Source organism: Benincasa hispida, chromosome 5 (assembly GCF_009727055.1).
Source record: "Benincasa hispida cultivar B227 chromosome 5, ASM972705v1, whole genome shotgun sequence".
In the NCBI taxonomy this organism is placed as follows: Eukaryota; Viridiplantae; Streptophyta; class Magnoliopsida; order Cucurbitales; family Cucurbitaceae; genus Benincasa; species Benincasa hispida.
The window spans coordinates 38,183,065-38,203,297 of record NC_052353.1 but is presented as its reverse complement, the minus strand read 5'-3'; the positions used below and the strand labels follow the sequence as shown (position 1 = coordinate 38,203,297).

At 32.8% G+C, this 20,233-nt stretch overlaps 1 long non-coding RNA gene across 1 annotated transcript; it reads left to right on the top strand.

Moving 5' to 3' along the window:
* The first annotated feature begins 1,278 nt into the window (after positions 1-1,278).
* LOC120077709 lies at positions 1,279-2,806 on the top strand. Its single transcript, XR_005481823.1, has 4 exons — positions 1,279-1,304; positions 1,496-1,567; positions 1,657-1,717; positions 2,704-2,806. It is a non-coding gene; the product is annotated as an uncharacterized LOC120077709 (long non-coding RNA).
* The last annotated feature ends 17,427 nt before the right edge of the window (positions 2,807-20,233 follow it).

The window sequence follows — 20,233 nt, the reverse complement described above, 5'->3', positions numbered from 1 at the left end:
GCGCAGATCTACTTTTTTTTTTTGTGATTATCATCTTCTATGATGACAATTAGTGTTAGATCTAGGTTTTTTTTGTTCAGTTCTACTTTTTTTTTTTCTGCAATTACATTAATCTACGCTGACGATTAGCGTTAAATTCGTCTTGATTTCCTCATACATGTTTGATGTTATTCATATTTTTTTTATTCTGATTCCTGTTGTCCAAAGGAGAACCTTGATAAAAAAATTTTTTATCTATATATGTGTTATTAGATCCGTCTCTATTCTTCCTCATGCATGTTTGATATTCTTCCTTCAAGTTGTTTGATGTTCTTCCTTCGTTGTTTAATTTTCTAATTCTGGACTATTGAATGTTCTTTTTGTGATTCCGATTCTGGACTGTCCAAAGCAAACCTTGATGGTTTTTATTTTCCTACTGTCTATTGTTCCACTTGCTTGAATGAGTTTATTATTTTTTTTTTATCAATTTATATGTTATTAAATCTGTCTTTGTTCTTCCTCATGCATGTTTGATTTTCTTTCTTGCAAACCTGTATAATTTTTATAATCTTCTTCTTCCTCCTACAACTACTGTCTATTGTTCTGGTCTGCTTCCGTACTTTTTTATCCAGATTTTCTCGTTGCTTCAATATTAAATCATGTGTCCTCTCTTGCCATTTTTCTTTTGCTTTTTCATGTAAATTGGAGGCAAGTTAACCCCTGGTAGGGAATGCAGACTGTGTTATTGGAGCTTGGTGGGGGTCAATCCACCTAAGAACAGGTATGTTTTCTCTTTTTTTCCCTTGTAAGGTCGATGATGAGTTTGAAACTGTTTTTGAAACTATTTTTCCTTATCTTTGGAGTATGATTTATGTTTTAGTTTTATTTCCTTTCAACCTATTTTCTGAGTGAATGTATTTTTTGCTTTATTCCATTAATTTTTTTTTAGCATTCAAACGAATTTAATTTTTATACATTTTAAAATTGATTTCAACTTTGAAATTGTTGAAACTGTTTATTTGGTTTGCTTGGAGTTGGATTTGTTCCAATCAAATGGCTTTTTGAAATGCTGAGGCCTTCATTATGTTGTATGTCATTTTTTAGTTCAACCACCAAATTAATAGTGACCTGACCATTACTTAATTTATTTACTTTTGACTTCACTTTCTTTAATATGGGTTTACTGTTTGAATTTATTGAGTTAGGTGCACTTAAGTTTACCTAACCTTCCTCACCAACCCTACTTATTGTATGCGCTACTTATATCCCAATCCGTGTTCATATTTTTTGAGACTTCTCCACAAACTCTTTTCTAAACTGTGTTAGTAAGTCCCTCAACCTTCCTTTTCATTTCAACTTTCTCTTAAATCTATTTTCCATTCTAGTATGTGTTGTTCGGCTATTTCAATATACTTTGTTTCCTTTTTCCACCTCTAACCTCAACTTATAAGGTAGGCTCCTTCTTTTCTTATAGTCGAATTAAGATATGTCGCTAACATTCTCTTGTTTTTGTTAGGCTGTCAACCGATTATTCTACCCCCTATTTATGGACTGTCTTCACTATCGCTCAATCCGAACATAAACAAAGGTATGATCTTCGTTACCGTCTATTCTTTCTTTATTCATGAATCGAATTAACATACCGTCTACACGACATATTCTTTTTCTTTCGTGTAGGGCCCAAACTAATCGAACATACCCCAAACTAATCGAACATACCTTTTGTAACTAGTTTGAGGTTCGTAAGTTTTAAGTTCGGAATGATCTTCATTACTGTCTATTCTTTCTTTCTTATACTTGTTGAGGACTGTTTACTTCAAATGTATCGTTGTTATGTATTTTGAACTTGTATGTTGGGATTTTCCCCCCTCTGTTTCTTGAACAAGAATATGTCGAACTCAAAGTTATTAGAAAAATATTATATTGTATTGCTAAATTTTTGTTTGTATCAATTTACATCCTCAATCAAATTAATTTAGTTCAATTACAAGTTTTATTTCCATTATATTAATTTATGTTAAATTAAATTATGAACACAATGTCAAATTTATAATTATGAACACAATATCAAACTTATTATTATGTAGTTTTCAAATATTAATCCAACATTAATTATAATTGTTCACTTTAATAATTTGAACATAATAATATGTTTTGAGTGATTTTTAAAATAAATCTAAGAAGTATTAAATAATACACTTATGAGAAGTTTTTTTTTTACAAGTTCACAAGTTTGAAAATAAGTTTGAAAATAAGTTTGAAAATAGGTTTCAAAATAGGTTTGAAATAAGTTTCAAAATACGTTTCAAAATATGTTTGAAAATAGGTTTGAAAATAAGTTTATAAATTTGAAAATATACTTTTATTTATGGTGCAATAAACGTTTGAAATAGCGAAATAACTATACTTTTATTTACATTGATGTTTTTACTTATATACTTTTTAAGTTAAATAACATGAAAAACTTCTTACAATGAATTTTGAAAATTAACTAGGCACATGAAAATCCAATTATGTCATGTACTATAATACCTAGTCACTATTACATTAGAGACATTTATAATGTGTCAACTACCATACCTACTTGCATACGTTATTTTTTATAGGTAGTGGGTTGTATAAAGGGGCCCTTATACCATAACCTCTACATCCCAACTCCCAAAAAAAAACCATTCACTTCAACGTTGATTACTCGTTTTGACTATGCATGTCCTGAAATTATAGGTAGATGGAAAACACAAATTCTATGTCGCTTTTGTTGGTCGTATCCCAGGGATCTATTTATTCTGACACAAATGTCATGGACAAGTCGGTGGATACAAAGGGGCATTGGACAAGTCCTATGAAACATTTGATGCAGCGGAGTACGCGTATAGGTCTTACAGTACAACACATATTGGACAAATTAGTGATCAGGGTGTAGGACAAATTAGTGAGTGATGTACTAGGTTGTCACGACTTTTCATTTTGTAATGAGTTTAGCTCATTGGTAATTGGTAAGGTCTTACTCCTTAGAAATCGGAGGTTATCCTCTACCCTTCTAGTCTCCAATATGTTATATTAAAAGGTTAAATTATTATATTTTTTCAAACCTAAAATTGAAATTTATCAAATACTATTTTTATTTCATGTCATAACTCATTTTCTCAAAGCAACAGTTCCAATAATTATTTTGGAAGTTAAGCAATTTCAAACTAAGCTTTAAGTGAATATATTTTTGTGAAATGTTAGATTATAAAAAATGTATATTATTGAACTTTCTCTTTTGTTTCAAAAGTACTCATAAATATTTCAAAACTTTCCCTAAAAACACTCCTTTAAAATTTTAAACGAAATGGAGACTTTGAAGAATGTAACAATGATCTAAAATGTTATGATAGTTCAAATTTTTTGTTTTACTACCACATCCTTTCATATTCACATTTTCACATGAAGGTTCATATGTACTATTGCAACTTTGAAAATATAGGAATGATTTTAACAAATATCGAAGTTCAAGAGTATTTTTTTTATAATCTAATATTTTTAATATTACATGTTGGAGACTCAAACCAATATCAAATAATAGGAATAACAATATAATAAAATAGTAGGAAGGAAGACATTTTATAACTTAAATTATCGAAAAATACATATAATTAACTTTGTACCACCATTTGAACTTTAAAAGTTTCATTAATACCCCTAAATTTTCAATAAGGAAAAAAAAAACTCATTAGTTTTTAGATAGAATCGGTTAGTATTTTATTTCAAAAGTACATTGGAACTTTTAAAAAGTTCTATTTATATCTTTAACTTTCAAAAAATTAAGAAAAAAACGTTAAAATATCATTTTGATCCCACAACTTTGATAGTTGTCCTATTTTAGTTCATATACTTTAAAATGTCCAATTTTGATCCTTATAATTTTAATAAAGCTTAAAAATGGTCCCTGACTAGGGTTGGCAAAATTCTTTGCGGGGACCCGCCCCGATTGGGGTTGGGAATCCCCGGTTTGACCGGGGATAGGGTCAAACCTGAAAAAAAAAATTTGGGGCCCCGACCCCGACCCTTGATTTGATATATTTATGTTTTTATAATTATATATTTATAATATATAAAATAATTTATTTATAGTTTATATGTATAATGTTGGATTGGAACTCAATATTAAATATCCAAATTCTAACTTAAGCCAAGAAGTCAAGCCCAAACTAAAAAAACTTAAATAAAATCAAATTTTAATTAAAAAATAAAGAATTTCCGCGGGAAAATGGGGAATGGGGCCCCACGGGGACCCCATTTTTCCGATAGGGAATCCCCACCCCGTCCCTGCCTTCAAATGGCAGGGACAACGGCGGGATGGGAGAGAATTTCCCCCACAGGGCCAGGGATGGGGGACGCCCCCACTCCCTCGCCTCGCCCCAGCCCTGTTGCCATCCTTATCCCTAACATCCAATTGAAAATAAAAACAGTTGCATTGGCAAATAAAAATAAAAATAATAAATTATAAGATATGATATACAATTTAAATTTCAAAGATAAAATTTCAAATCTTTTTGTACTTTTCAATTACTTTCTCTTTCATCTCCCATCCTCTCTTTCTTCTCCATTTCTATCTTCATCTTCTCCCTCAATCATTCTCTCTTCCTCTCCTAATTTTCAAGCTCATTCATATCTGCAATTCTATGAACTCAAAATCATTGAACATGAAACAATTCCACTCCCATTTCAAATACCTAAAAAGAGAAAGAGAGGAAAAAGAAAAAAGAAATATACAAATTCTTCATATTTTTTCCATTCCTTCTTTTAGTTCTTGTTAGAAACTCTGTTTTAATTAAGCTCTAACCGACCATAATAATGGCAGTAAGAAAAAAGGAAAATAATGCATGAAAAAGGGAAAGGTAAAAATAATCTCTCTCTCTTATTATTCAACAATGTTCAGAAAATACATTACATATATATACAACCAATGAGAGAAAAGAAAGTAACTACCAATAGAAAAATAACAAAAATAACAAAAATATTGTAATAACCAATATCCCCCCTCAAGTTGGACTAAACAGATTTGACAAACTCAACTTGGATCTTATAGTAGAAAAAATGGAGAAAGGAAGAGCCTTAGTAAAACCATTAGCAAGTTGATAATGAGACCGAATAGGCAGCAGCTTGACAGAACCATCAACAACCTTATCCCGAACAAAATTTACAGTCAAGCTCGTTATGTTTGGTTCTCTCATAAAAAATAGGATTTGTGGCATGGTGAATAGCGATTTGGTTATCACAATATACCAAAGATGGTTGATGAACAGGAACAAGAAGATCGTGAAGTAGAGATTGTAGCCAAATAAGTTCACATATTGTCGAAGTAAGAGCTCGATATTTAGCCTCAACTAAAGACCTTGAAACCACATTCTGCTTCTTAGATTTCCAAGAAACAAGAGAGTTACCCAAAAAGATGCAAAAGCCGGTTGTAAATTTTCTTGTATTAGGGCAAGAAGCCCAATTAGAATCTGCAAAGGCACGAAGCTGAAAAGAGTCTGTAGGTGAAATGAAAACACCTTGTCTGAGGGTTGACTTTAAGTACCTCAATAAATGATATGTCACTGATAGATGAACTTTACAAAGTTTGGCCACAAACTGACTAAGCTTATTGACTACAAATACAATATCCGGTCTAGAAATGGTTAAGTAGAGAATCCTGCCAATTAACCTTCTATAGGAAGAGGGATTACTGAGTAGATCTTGATCAGATTGTCGGAGTTTAACATTTGGATCCATGGGAACAGTGACAGGTTTGGCACCAAGAAGACCAGCATCTTCTAGAATTTGAAGAGTATAATGCCTTTATGAAATAGAAATCCCTTTAGATGAACGAGCGATCTCAAGGCCCAAAAAATACTTCAACGGACCAAGATCTTTAAGCTTGAATGTAACATTCAACAACTGTTTATGTTCATAAATAAGTTTCACATTTGCACCAGTTATGATAATGTCATCAACATATACTAATAAGGCGATAAAATTGGTACCGGAACCTCGAACAAACAAAGAGTAATCTGCCTTAGACTGCTGAAATCCAAGAGAAACCAAAACATCAGAAAATTTTGTAAACCATTGTCATGAAGCATGTTTAAGACCATAAATGGACTTCTTTAAACGACAAACAAGCTTGCCACTTTAAGAAACATTAGGTGTATAGCCAAGTGGGAGGTCCATATATACTTTTTCAAACAAGTCTCCATGAAGAAAAGCATTGTTGACATCAAGTTGAATAAGAGGCCATTGATGGGTGACAGCCAAAACAAGAACTCGAACAGTTACTAACTTTGCTACAGGAGAAAACGTCTCTAGGAAATCCAATTCTTCCTATTGAGTATAACCTTTAGCAACAAGCCGAGCTTTGTGTCTCGCAATAGATCCATCAGCATGGTATTTAACTTTATAGACACATTTGCAACCAATGCTATGTTTAGAAGGAGGTAAAAGGACAACCTCCCAAGTATCATTATCTTCCATGGCTTGAAGTTCAAGTTTAATTTCCTTTTTCCAATTATCATAAGGTATGGCTTGATGATAAAATTGTGGTTCATAATGAGAGGAAAGTGTAATGGAAAAAGTGCGAAAGGCAGGAGAGAGACGGTCATAAGAAAGGGATGAATGTATGGGATGATGAGTGGAAGAGCTTGGAAGAGGTGTCTGAGTAGTTAGACTACAGTGATAGTCTTTGAGATAGGAAGGAGGTTTTAGGATTCTTGATGTTCTTTGAGTTGGAATGAGAGGTTGTGTATTTAGAGATGATGATGAAGATGGCTATTAAGATGAAAAAGAAGGGTCGGAAGAAGGTGGTGAAGTAGTAAGGGTTAGGGAGAAATCAATTTGGTTAAGTGTGGGGAGGGAAGGAGATGTATCACATGGAGAAATAGATGGAATAGTTGGAGGGATAGAAAATTAGGGTTCTGAATAGGGGATTGATGGGGAATGACTGACAGAAGAAGTAGGGTTAGTAGGATTGGGATATAAAGGTGGTTTAATAGGCGGGTAAGCTGAGGCATCTACATTAAAAGCTATAGAAAGAACAATATAATGGAAAGGGTCTGTTTGCTCATTTTCCAAGGTAACTTTATGAAAAGGAAATAGGTGTTCATGGAAAACAACATCTCGAAAAACAAAAAACTTGTTATTTGTGATATAAAAAAGTTTGTAGGCCTTCATACTTGGTGGATAACCAAGAAAAACAGCAGGCACGCCCTTTGGTGCAAACTTGGAATGACCGTTTGATAATGTAGAGCCAAAGCATAGACATCCAAAAGTCCTTAGAATAGAATAGTCAACCAAAGTACCCTGCAATAGTTCATAAGGTGTTTTCCAACCAAGAAGAGGTGAAGGTGTCCTATTAATAAGATATGTTGCAGTTAAGACACACTCATTCCAAACTTTGAAAGGAACTCTTGATTGAAAAAACAAGGCTCTGGAAACATTTAACAAATGTTGATGCTTGCGTTCAACAATTGAATTTTGTTCTGGTCTACCCACACATGAATATTGGTGTAAAACCATTTTTTCTAAGAAAAATTCAGTAAAAAATAGCTCAGGGGCATTATTAGAACGAAAAACTTTGATTCTCTTATTGTACTGAGTCTCAACATATGCAAAAAAACCGAGGTACAATCTTCAAAACATCAAACTTGGATTTCAACACGAAGACCCAAGTGAATCTACTATGATCATCTACTAGAGTAAGGAAAAAATTATGTCCAGCATGAGTAGATGTAGAAAATGGACCCCAAATATCAGCATGAATCAGTTCAAAGACAGCCCCTATTATTATGAAATTCAAAAGACAATTTTTTTGTTTTGCTAAAGGACATATATCACATGGATGTGTGCTATTCAGTGTAATAGAATCAAGGTGTAAAACATGTTTCAAAGCAGATAAATGAGATAAAGATGGATGTCCAAGCCTGGCATGCCATATGGAAAATGAACCGGATGAAGCAGCATTTATAGATACAGCTTGATAGGGAACTTTAATGATGTGAGATTGTTCAACAATGTATAAACCATCACGTAACCTACCTTGCCAATCATCTTCAAAGTGGACTTTGCCTGAATATCACAAGAATTAGTGGAGAAGTGGACATACACATTGCCATCAGATGTTAAGGCACTGATAGAAAGCAAGTTGTACTGAAATTCGAGAACATCTAGAACATGATGAAGAACCAGAGAACTAAGAAAAGTGATGGAGCCAAGAAAAGAAACTGGAATTCTTGTGTTATCAGGCAGAACAATAGTGGTATTAGTTGGCTATAGCTAGTGAAACAATTTCTTTTGGAAACATATATATGTGGAAGCCCCGGAATTAATTATCCATTCATGATTAGAAACATTTTGAGAACAAATACCTGCTACATGTGTTACTGAATCAGCATCGGATTTTGCCATATTAAGCTTAGATTGAAGCATAGAGGAGTTGTTGAAGAGTGTCATTGTTGATCATAGTTCCAGATGAAACAGTAGAAGATGAAGGAGCAGAGTTAGTGGGATTGACGGAAGAACTAGAGGAAGAATTTGGTTTATGAACTTGATTGGACCGTCCTTTATGCTTATAACCCGATGCATACCCGTGGAGTTTATAACATTTATCAACAGTGTGACCGGGAATGTTGCAATAGGTACAAACAGGGTGATTCTTGTTCTGTTTTGAAAAGGGCTGATGATTGCTCTGTTATGAGGAATTATCAGATTTGTGTACAGCCAGTGTAATGGTAGAAGAAAGGGGATTGACAATAGAATGATGTTTCTCTTGTTGAACAACAAAGGAAAAAGCTTTGTTAATGGGCGGATGAGGTCCATGAGAAGGATTTGAGAACGAGTATGGTTGAAGTCATCATTGAGTCCCATCAGAAAATAGATAAGGTATTCAAACTGAATAAATTCTTTTATGGATTTGATGCCGCCACAAGTGCACTTTTCACAGGTACAGCCAGGACGATAAGATATGCATTCATCCCAGAAACTCTTCATTTTTGTAAAATACATGGTGATAGAATCTTGTTCTTGCTTGAGTTTGGATAATCCTTGTTTCTAATGAAAAATACGAGGTCCATTGCATTTCTAGAAACGATCTTGAAGATCAAGCCATATTTCTTTAGCCGATTCGGTGAAGAGAATGCTTGAAGAAATTCCCTTAGAGACAGAATTTAAAATCCAAGCAATAACAACATTATTGTTGCGAATCCACAAAGGAAGAAGTTCACCTGTAGGTCGAGGAAGAGAGCCATCAATAAAACCAAGCTTGTTTCGGATGAAAAGGGCAAGAACCATCGATCTGCTCCAAGAAACATAATTGTCGTCAGTAAGGAGTTCTGAAACAAGAACAAGATTGGAAGTGTCACTGTGATGAAGAGCATAAGGAGTTTATTGATCTTGATGAGAAAGATGAAGACCAGTAGCTGGAAGATAGGTCGAGGAAGATGGATTGATCAGAGGAAAAGGATGTGTATCAGGAAGGGGCATCGTGATTTCGCGCGAGAAGGGGAAGGGGGAAAAAATAGGGATTGCTATCGCTCTGATACCATATTAGCGTGAAAAAGGGAAAGGTAAAAATAATCTCTCTCTTATTATTCAACAATGTTCAGAAAATACATTATATATATACAACCAATGAGAGAAAAGAAAGTAACTGCCAATAGAAAAATAACAAAAATAACAAAAATATTGTTATAACTAATAGAAAATACAGAACAAAATGATGATGATCATCTCAAGCAACATCACTCTAGAAAAGTAGTCTTCATTAAAATGTCGTTTTGAACTTTACTTAAGTCACTTCCTTTGATTTTGTTGGGGGAAAAATTCCTTACTGTGAGAGTTTTTCCAACCCCTTCACAAACAGAGGAAGACGAAATTCTGCTTCTCGCCAATTTCTAAGCTATCCATTCATGAGGAGACACCATATCGTTTTCCTCACCATCAATGTCTTATTGATCTTTGTCGTCAATTTTTTCACTGGAAAACTCACCGGACGACGAATCCATCTTGCCATAAATTTTGAACCAATTGAGAATACCGGAGCAGAGGATCAATTATTCACCATTTAAGTTTCATGTGTTCTTGTTGAAGAAAGACAGGATGAGAGGGGAGAGAGAAAGTAATTGATTTTTTAACCTTGAAGTTTAAATTATATATGGGACAGTTGCAAATATAGACATTAGACCCAAAGTATTAGCAGATATAATATAATGTAAAAAAAAAAAATTGCAAATATGGCCAAATTTAAATAATCTATCAGTGATAGACCATATCACTGGTAAAAGTCTATCAACGATAGAAGTCTATCGTTAATAGACTTGGGGGTTTATCAACGATATAAGTCTATTGCTGATAGATTTATTTATATTTGCAATTTTTTTTAAATGATGTTATACACTAGGTTATTATTCCCCTTGCCCAATTACACAAATATAAAAAATGGACATTTCAAAGTACAGTTTCCAAAATGGAACAACTATCAAATTCAAGGATCAAAATGATATTTTAACTAAAAAATATCATTAATATATATAGACATAAATCGCTAGTTCCTCATTTTGAAAATATCCTTAAATTTTCAATAATTACATTAATACCCTTAACCTTACAAAAGCAAAAAATGGCCCACATTCTTTTTTCCTCTCTCTTTCATTCATGATCTTGCCTCTAGTAACTACAACAAAATGAAAATAAAACTTTCTTTCCATGCTCTCACTATGGTTTGACAAAAGAGTGAAAGCAATTTTATCGTATCCATGATTTTTTAGTAATAAAATACCAATTTCACAATAGATGGAAAAACTACTTCATAGAAAATTATCTAAGTGAACAATGGGTGAGAGAGAAGAAGAAAAACAAAACAAATAAACTAAACACAGACTACATAAGCTTACACCTTAAATACAGCCTACATAAAATCAAGTGACGCGACTCTCTTAAATCTAATCATCATACTACATAAACTCAAGCTTTAAATGTGAAATCTATGCTGAAAAAATTTCAATACAATCGTAGTATGGAGAATTTTTCATATTATCTGCATTTAGTACTTGCTACGATGACATCATTTCAGAATAATGTGAGGTCTATAAAATAAAATAGTTTATCACTTAATGACTTTTGGGGAAGAAAATGGAATATATATGAACTGAATACATTGGCAAACTTTGGAGACTTAAAACGTAATCAAGGCACGCTTCTGGTAAGTGATGTTCTGAAGATAATTATTTACTCTGCACGGCCTGCAAACAAACTACAACGATCGTCTCAGCAGGATACAACGAATAACTTCGGCAGAACTGTAACTTCGAACTACTCGGATCTAGTAGAACTCTTAGATACTTGCTCTAAACTCAACTCAAGAACAAAGGAAAGAAAAAAAGAAAGGAGAAAACTCTTCAATTTGGAATGGAATGCTACAAATGAAGAATCAAGTTGCTATTTATAAGCTAGCAACTTAGTAACTCTCCAAAATACAAAATAAAATCAAATAAATTCAAAAAATGAAACGTTTGTCAAATTTAACTCAATTGAGTATTATTTGACAAAAATCAAACATAACTCATTCAAATTGAAGAAACTACAAATTTAACTTTCATATATGTTAAATTTGTAAATAAAACATCATTTTAATTTGAAGTTTCAATCCAATTTGAAAGTTTCTAAACAATGAATTTAATCTAATCTACACAATTAAATTCATTTTATATTTCAAATCTTCACCAAACATTCACTTTCTTTCACTATATATATCCAACAATCCCCCACATGAAAGAAAGTGAGAAAAAATATTGTTGAGAGCAAATAGATAAGCTATGCATCATGAGAGGTGTTATTTGGACTTGAACCTTCCTTAGTAAATATCCATCAAATTCACCAAAGAAATAGTGAGACTAAGCTCTGGAACTATCCTTCTCATTGGTGAATCGGGACAACAGATATCACTCACAACTCATCTTATATATTTGAGTTCAATAAGTTTGCGTTCATTTTGGTTCTGGACAAAATCCTGAATTCATATTAGAGAACATAAGTTATTTGAAAAGTTCTCATAAAAACAACCCTACTTCTACTCTCGTATAGGTAATATTGATTAAGAGCATTCTATCACTACTCCTCTTGTAAAACAAGATATCAATATAACCTTAACATCAATAAATCACACACTCTAGAACATCATAGAAATGGGAAGAAACTATAAGTTTCTTAGTGTTTCAACTATGAATTATCCAACTAGTTTGCCTATTGAACTTAGATTTTGGGATCTCCAATCAACTAGATTAAGTTATCATCAGATAACTCATTTCATAGGCTTTAGCCCCATTTCCCTCAACGTATATTTGACTTGCTCTATTAACAATCATTTCGTCAAAAGATCTGCAATATTCTCTTTTGACTTCATATAATCAATGAAAATTATTTCATTAGAGAGCAATTGCCTTATCGAATTGTGCCTATATCTAATATGTTGTGACTTGCCATTATAGACATTATTCTTGGCTCTCATAGAAGCCATTAAATTGTCACAATAAATACATATTACACTTATAGGATTTGGCCACAACGGAATATCTTCAAGAAAACTTCAAAGCCATTTAGCTTCTTCTCCTGCTTTATCAAGAGCTATACACGTCTGTTTTGAAGATTTTCATGAAACAACTGCTCCACCTAAGGTAAAAATATACCTACCAATTGATTTAGTCTCCATGCTATTAGAAATATAATTAGCATCACTAAATTCTTATAGTATATGTGGATACCTCGTATTATGCAATTCATAGTCTAGAGTGTCCTCCAAGTACCTTAGAACTCTGACTAACGCATTTCATTGATCATGCCTAGGATTGTTGGTGTATCTTGCTAACCTTCCTACTGAATTAACAATATCAAGTCTTGTACAATTCATTATGTTCATTAAATTTGTTGAGATTGGTGTCCTAATTCTCAGTGTCCTAATTCTCCCAGAGTCTCGTTGTTTGTAATGATACATATTATTTGATGAATAAAATAAATGTTATTTCATTCCGACGTTTACTCATATCCAATAAACAAAACTTCATGGTTATCTTATGTGAACTTAAGCATGTATATGTGATATACAAGTGGATCATGCCTTCAGTGATAACCTAAATAGGTTTATAGTATAAGGATTAAGGCTGGATACCTGATCCTGGTAATACTACGGATACGACCCGCTTTGTAGAGGTTTGTATGTGTTGTAAACTACTACAGATGGTAGATCCTGACTATTCTGTGGAGATGTACGAGCAAGGGTGTCCTATACAAAGAGTTTGTATAAGACCGGACCATGAGATGACTAGACTCTGTATATAATGTCGTTGATACTAGAGACTTACATCTCACCAAAACGACCATAGGTGACACGACCTTAACCCTAATTGTTTTGGGAACTCCTGCCTTTGAGGGCGGTCCTTTGATTAGTATGGGTGAGAATGGCCAGATTGCCAACTCAACATGCCTACCTTTTTGGTGACTTGTCTGATCTGGGAGCTGGGAACTCAATCCACAAGATGGAATTCACTTCTTTCCCGAAGCAGGGATAAGTAGAGAGATTGCTCCCTTAAGGGCTGATTCCAGGGCTTAAACATAATGGCCACAACTTCTCTTTGAAAGAGAGGACTGAGTCATAGTAGGACTATGACTTATGTTCATTAGAGGGATTAGTAGTACTTAAGGAGTTAGATGTAACTATAGGGGCATAACGGTTATTGGTCGAGCTGTACTTACGAGCGATCTGTGAAGGGTTGTCGCATTACTAATTGGTTAAAATGGAGAGTTCAGCTGTCGATCTTTAGTGGAGTGTCTGACAGTTAACGAATGGTGGAAAAAGTTTAGTCCGTTATTCACGTATCATTGGAGCTTCAAACTACAGATCCATAAGGTCCCCTTGGTAGCCCAATGGATTCAGTTGAGGATCAATTCTTGGTGTTGATTTGAAATGTTCAAATTGACAAGAGATAATTCGATTATATATGATATGATCGGTATGATGTATGAGATACATCAAGTGGAGGATTAATATAAATGAGATTTACATTAAGAACCATGAAATAGAAAAAGAGCTATGGTTTATATGTTTCATGAGATGAAATATTAAAACTATAAGTTATAAATATAGTATGATAAGTTGGTTATCATTTATATTTGTAATAATATTAATTATTGGATAATTAATTCTTTTTCTCTAATAACCAATTGAGTGGGAGGTTATTAGTGGTTTCATGGTAACCGTGAGATAAAAGGAAAATTATTTTCCTAATTTTTATTAATGTTGAAAATTGTTTTTTGAGATTTTTCTCTCTCGGAATCTCACAAAAGTTGTCAAGTAAATAGGATTTACTAAGGACATCTTGAGCGAGCTAAACGATCGTATAGTGTTTGTAGGCGACAAGATACGCAGGTAAGTGATGAGCTAAACGATCACTTAACTTTTGCTAGACGATCGCTTAGTTTTTGCTAAACAATTGGGGCACCGACCTATACGATAGGTTCAACCATCTCCCACTTGCTCAATCGTTTACATGATTGTTGTTTCCTCCGTCTTCTGCCTCAAACCAAGTCCACATAGAACCCACCCTCTGGATTCTCACACCGAGAATACCAAGGTATCCTTCTTGGTGGTGTCATACTCAACTTGACACAATCGAGGTGCTATGGAGGCTATTTGTGTTATTGGGGTGTTCATGACTAAGGCGATCGCTGAGTTCGAGTGCGCGGTGTTCGTGTAGTGTAGCGGTCGTGTTGGACGAGCGTTCGGGTGTTGTTGTGTTCGAACGTTGTAATCAAGGAGCATGGAGATGAGTCTACAAATGTGTGTAAAGTTTCTTATTGATCATTTATATTATCATACTGTAATTTTTGTAATGAATGCATAACCGTATGTTTCTGTTTATGACTGTAATTGTAAAATTCATATATGATTGTAATTTGGAATGATCTTTCCGCTGCTCATGGAAATCCTCGTGCACGATATCCTTCAAAACTACCAATAACTCTAGAATATTATAGAAAATACACATCATCATCATAACTTACAATTTGGTTCAAATGGAGTAATAGCTAGCTTACACTCAAAATGATCAAATTTTCTCAGCACCTTCTCTATATAATGAGATTGAGAAAGTATGTATCCACTTGGATTTCTTGTTATTCATATTCCAAGGATAACATCAGGAAAATCAAGGTTTTTCACATCAAAGTTGGATTTCAACATCCTTTTAGTGGAACCAATGACACTTCTATTTGTGCTCATTATCAACATATCATCCACATACAAGCAAACAGTTGAAGGGATTAGAATTCCCACAATGAAAGAGTACAAACATCAGGTGTCTCGAATTTCGTTTTAAGGAACTTAAAAAATAGAAAAAACGGAAACCACGGATAAACATATCTAAAACCTAAGCATGCTTTCTACAAAAAATTATAGATACAAAAGGGAAATGGTATACAAACCCTTGAAGAACCATTTTTCTCGATTTCCCTTCCGGTGAATGATTACGAACAGTGAGATCTACTCCCTTGAACACAGATCTTCTTTCAAACGTAGCAACCTCGAACACCGGCAGTAAAGGGACATCACCCCATGATTACCATGTTGTTCTCAAGGTGAGTATTAAGGAGAGTGTGTGGGTTTCCTATTCAATTTTTGTGAAGGGAAGGATTGGTGATCTTGAGAGAAACACAGAGAAAGGAAATGAAGATCTCGAGAGAGTTTTTTTGCCAAAACCAATCTCACGTAGTTGAATCATCATTATCCTCTATCCAAAATTACTATATGAGAGAATGTGAGTGAGAAAGTTGTAATAATTAAATTAATAACTCCCAAGGAGTTAAAAATTTTGAATTTAAAATTCAAATTTTAAATTAAAATTACATTAACTAACTTAATATAATTAAACTATATATTATATCTCATATAATATATAACATATAGTTTTATATCACATATGATATATAATCTATATTTTATGTTCTTTCATATAACCTATAGTATTAATAAGAATCATATTCATATTACTTTTAACCTATAGTTTTTATATAATCATAATCAATATTTGAATCATATTGAAATATTTATTTCTCTCATTTAAACTTTATAATATAGTGTATCAATATACGTTATATCATTTGTATCTCATATAATTAATCCTCTTTAATTAATTTGAACAATTCAAATTAATCCAAAATTAATTTGATTCTCATTACTCTTTATTGATCTAACAAGGAGACCTTATGGACCTACAGATTGAAGTTCAAAAGATACGTGATTAATTAATTAAACTCTTTAATTAAATTAATCTTCATTCATTAACTATCGAATACTCTAATAAAGATCGACAGTTGCACCCTTCGCACTGTAGATATATTTTTGTGTCCATTGGATATAACCAATCAATAATGCATTAACCCTTCACAAATTGCATGTAAGTACAGCTGGGTCAAAATTATCGTTTTACCCTTGTAGTTATATCTAACTTCTTAAGTAACACTGATCCCTCAAATGAACAATTAGTCATAGTCCAACTATAACTGAACCCCTCTCCGGTCAAGAGAGAGTGAGGCGCCTTATTGCTCAAGATATGGGATCAACCCTTAAGGGAGCAATTTATCTACTTACCTAACAACTAGAATGACTGAATTTCTTCTTATGTAGTTGTATTCCTAGCTCCCCAATTAGACAAATCACCAATATGGTAGGCATAATGAGCCGGCGAATCTAGCCACTCTCACCTATGCAGATCAAAAGACTGCAGTCATAGGCAAAAGTTTCCAACTTACTTAGGATGAAGGTCAAGTCATCTATGGTCATCCTGGTGAAATGTAAGTCTCTTTTAGTAATAGCGTTATAAAGAGAAACATAGTCATTTCGTGGTATGGTTGTATACAAACTCTTTGTATAGGATACCTCCGCTCACATGTCTCCACATGAATGATCAGGATCAGATCATTTGTAACACTAAGAAATGATTATAACGATTACAAAGTAGGTCGAATCCGTAGTGTCACCAGGATAAGGTACCCAATCTTATCCATCTACTATAAATCATTTATGTTGTTACTTAAACATGATCCACATGTATGTCACCACATACATGTTTAAGGCACATCGAATAACCTTGGATCTTAGTTTATTGGTTTTAGGTTAATGCAACTAAATTTCAAATAAAATAACACTTATTTTAAATAAATAATCTATTTGTACAAATAAAGTTTACAAAAACTACAAAACCACGAGATTTAGGGCATCAGACCCAATAACAATGACATACTTTTGATCTATGGTTTTGATATAGACACATTTATCACACTTATTTATCTTAAATCCATTTGATAATGTAGTGTGATCAAACTTTTCATGTCATTGTTTAAGTGCTTATTTCAACCCATAAAGAGACTTAACAAGTTGATAAACTTTGTCTTCAAGTCCTTTAACAACAAACCCTTCAGGTTGTTCTATATAAATTTCTTCATCTAAATCTCCATTTAAAAATGCAGTTTTTACATCCATTTGGTGTATTTCCAAATTTTTAAAGTTGTTGTTGCAATTAACATCCTTATAGATATAATCCTCATCACTAAGAATAGGTATCAAAGAAATTTAGTCATTCTTTTTGGCAAAAGCCTTTAGATACTAAGCGGGCTTTGCATTTATCAATAGTGTCGTCAGTCTTATGCTTTCTCTTAAAAATTCATTTACTTCTAATTGGTTTACTTTCAGGAGGTAGATCAATCAATACCCAGGTATTGTTCTATAAAATGGATTATAACTCACTATTGATAGCTTCTTTCCAATAAGGTGCATCAGGAGATGATATAGCTTCTTGAAAAGTCTGAGGCTCATCTTCTATCATATAAGTTATGAAATCAGGTCCAAAAGAAGTAGTTTTCTTAGCTCTTTTGCTTCTTCTAAGTTCAGACTCAAAATTTTGAGCTAGCCTCGTTAATTCTTTTGACACTAATAATTTTGTGTTCTTCCTCCTTTAAAGGAAAAATATCCGAAAAGAATTCAACTTCAATAGATTCGATTATGATATTATTATTGATATCAGATATTTCTAATTAATCACCATGAATCTATAAGTAGCACAATGCATTGCACAGCCTATAAAGACATAATCAATTGTCTAAAGCCTAAGTTTTGTCCTTTTTGGTAAAAGAAATTGTACCTTTGCCAATCACACCCCCACATTTTCAACGTTTTATATGAGAGTAACCTTCCATTCCATACTTCATAAGGTGACTTATTAGTCTTTCTTATGTAGAATTTTATTTAGTATAAAATTTGTTGTCAGCAAAGCTTCCCCCCACAAATTGTGAGGTAAACCTGAACTATCTAACATGTAATTAACCATGTCCTTTAAAGTTTGATTCTTTCTTTCAGCTACACCATTTTATTGTGGTGTATAAGGTGTTGTAATTTGATGGATTGTACCATTAACTTCACATAATTCATAAAGTGATGACGATTCATATTCACCACCTCTATCTGATCTGAGTACCTTTACTTTCTTCTTAAATTGATTTTCAACTTCTGTCTTATATATTTTAAAAACATTAAAGGTTTCATCTTTACTATTTAATAGATATACATAACAATATTTACTACAATCATCAATGAATATGACAAATAGGGATGTCCATTTACTCCGCGAGGCCGGGGCCCGTAGGGACCTGTCCTGAATGGGGTGGGGAATCCCCAATTAGACAGGGAATGAGGAGGGAGCGGGGATCATTTTTTCCCTGGTGGCTAAACGGGACGAGGACGAGGATTAGATTCCCCGTCCCCATCCCAACCCGACCCCGCCCCGTTCCACGCCCCACCCCGATGAATATATTATATAATTATATATATATAATAATATAAATTATAATTATTATTATTATTATTATTATTATTATATAACTCATATTCTGTTTAATAAACAGAATTTTAGTTTATAATTATTATATAGTTTATAAATATTATTATTATTTTATCTATATACTTTTTACAAAAATTATGGTATAAAATGTTATTTTCCAATTTTCATTTTAACCTTTAATACATTTCCAATTTGTTTTCACATTTAAGACTTTCTACCTTAAGCCATAAATGTTGTAGTATTTAAATGGAAAATTTGACTATGATATTGTAATATTTAAATTTTAACTTTCAGAAATTATAGGATTAAATTATATTTTTATACATATAATAGTATTATTCTTATACTATTTTCTTTGAATGAAAAAATTATTAGAAATAACTCATTTAATATATGAAAAAATTTTCCCCGCTGGGAATTCGCGAGGACAGGGAACGAAATAGGGAGCAGGGATGGGGATGGGGAAGCCTTCCCTGTCCCCGCCCTGCCCTATGAACATCTTTAACGACAAAATATCTCTTACCACCTCTTGTGGGAAGAAATTTTTATGAAGTTGACATTCAACATGCAGAAGCAGTTAAGGATCTAAGCACTCTAACTACATCAATTTTAGTCTAAAACATGTATGTTCATGGCTTTTAGTATATTAGGATTTCAAGTGAATATTTTTTATGATTCCTCTGAATTGTTCGAACTCACCACGAATGTTTCCTTCAATCTATGTAGTAGACCATTACAAGAGTCTTCTCTACTAATCTCAAGCCTTAAATTGAGTGGTGGAACTCAAATTGAGAGGATTTTTGGTGTAATTTTGGGTGTTGGTTAGAAGAGGGAAAACTTCAAAAGTGTCTTCAATTTTTTTTTTTTTTTTTTTTTTTTGCATGAAGCTAATCCAATATGATTAGCTCTCTATTTATACAATAAAATCATGCAACACTCAATTAAAAGGGAGCTTGACATTTGAAACTCTACTAATTTAGTGGATTATGTAGTAAAATTGGAAAATCCCACTTCCAATTCTAAATTAGTTTTCCTTTTAATTCAATTTTAATTTTCATTAAAATAAAAATAAATTAAAAGGATAAAACCCCATTTCCCTGAATTTGAATTTTTCAAATTCAAAATTATTTAAAATACTTTATTTTAAGTAATTAATTAATTAATTTAATATTAAATACTAAATTAACAAAATACCTAATCCACATATGAATCATTATTCATGTACTTGATATTTAAATCTAATTTAAATATTTTCAACTCTCCAATTCTATTTAACTTTTAAATTAAACGTTTAATTATGTCAAATATAACAATCCAAACCCTAAATCATATTTGAACATTTCAAATTCTCT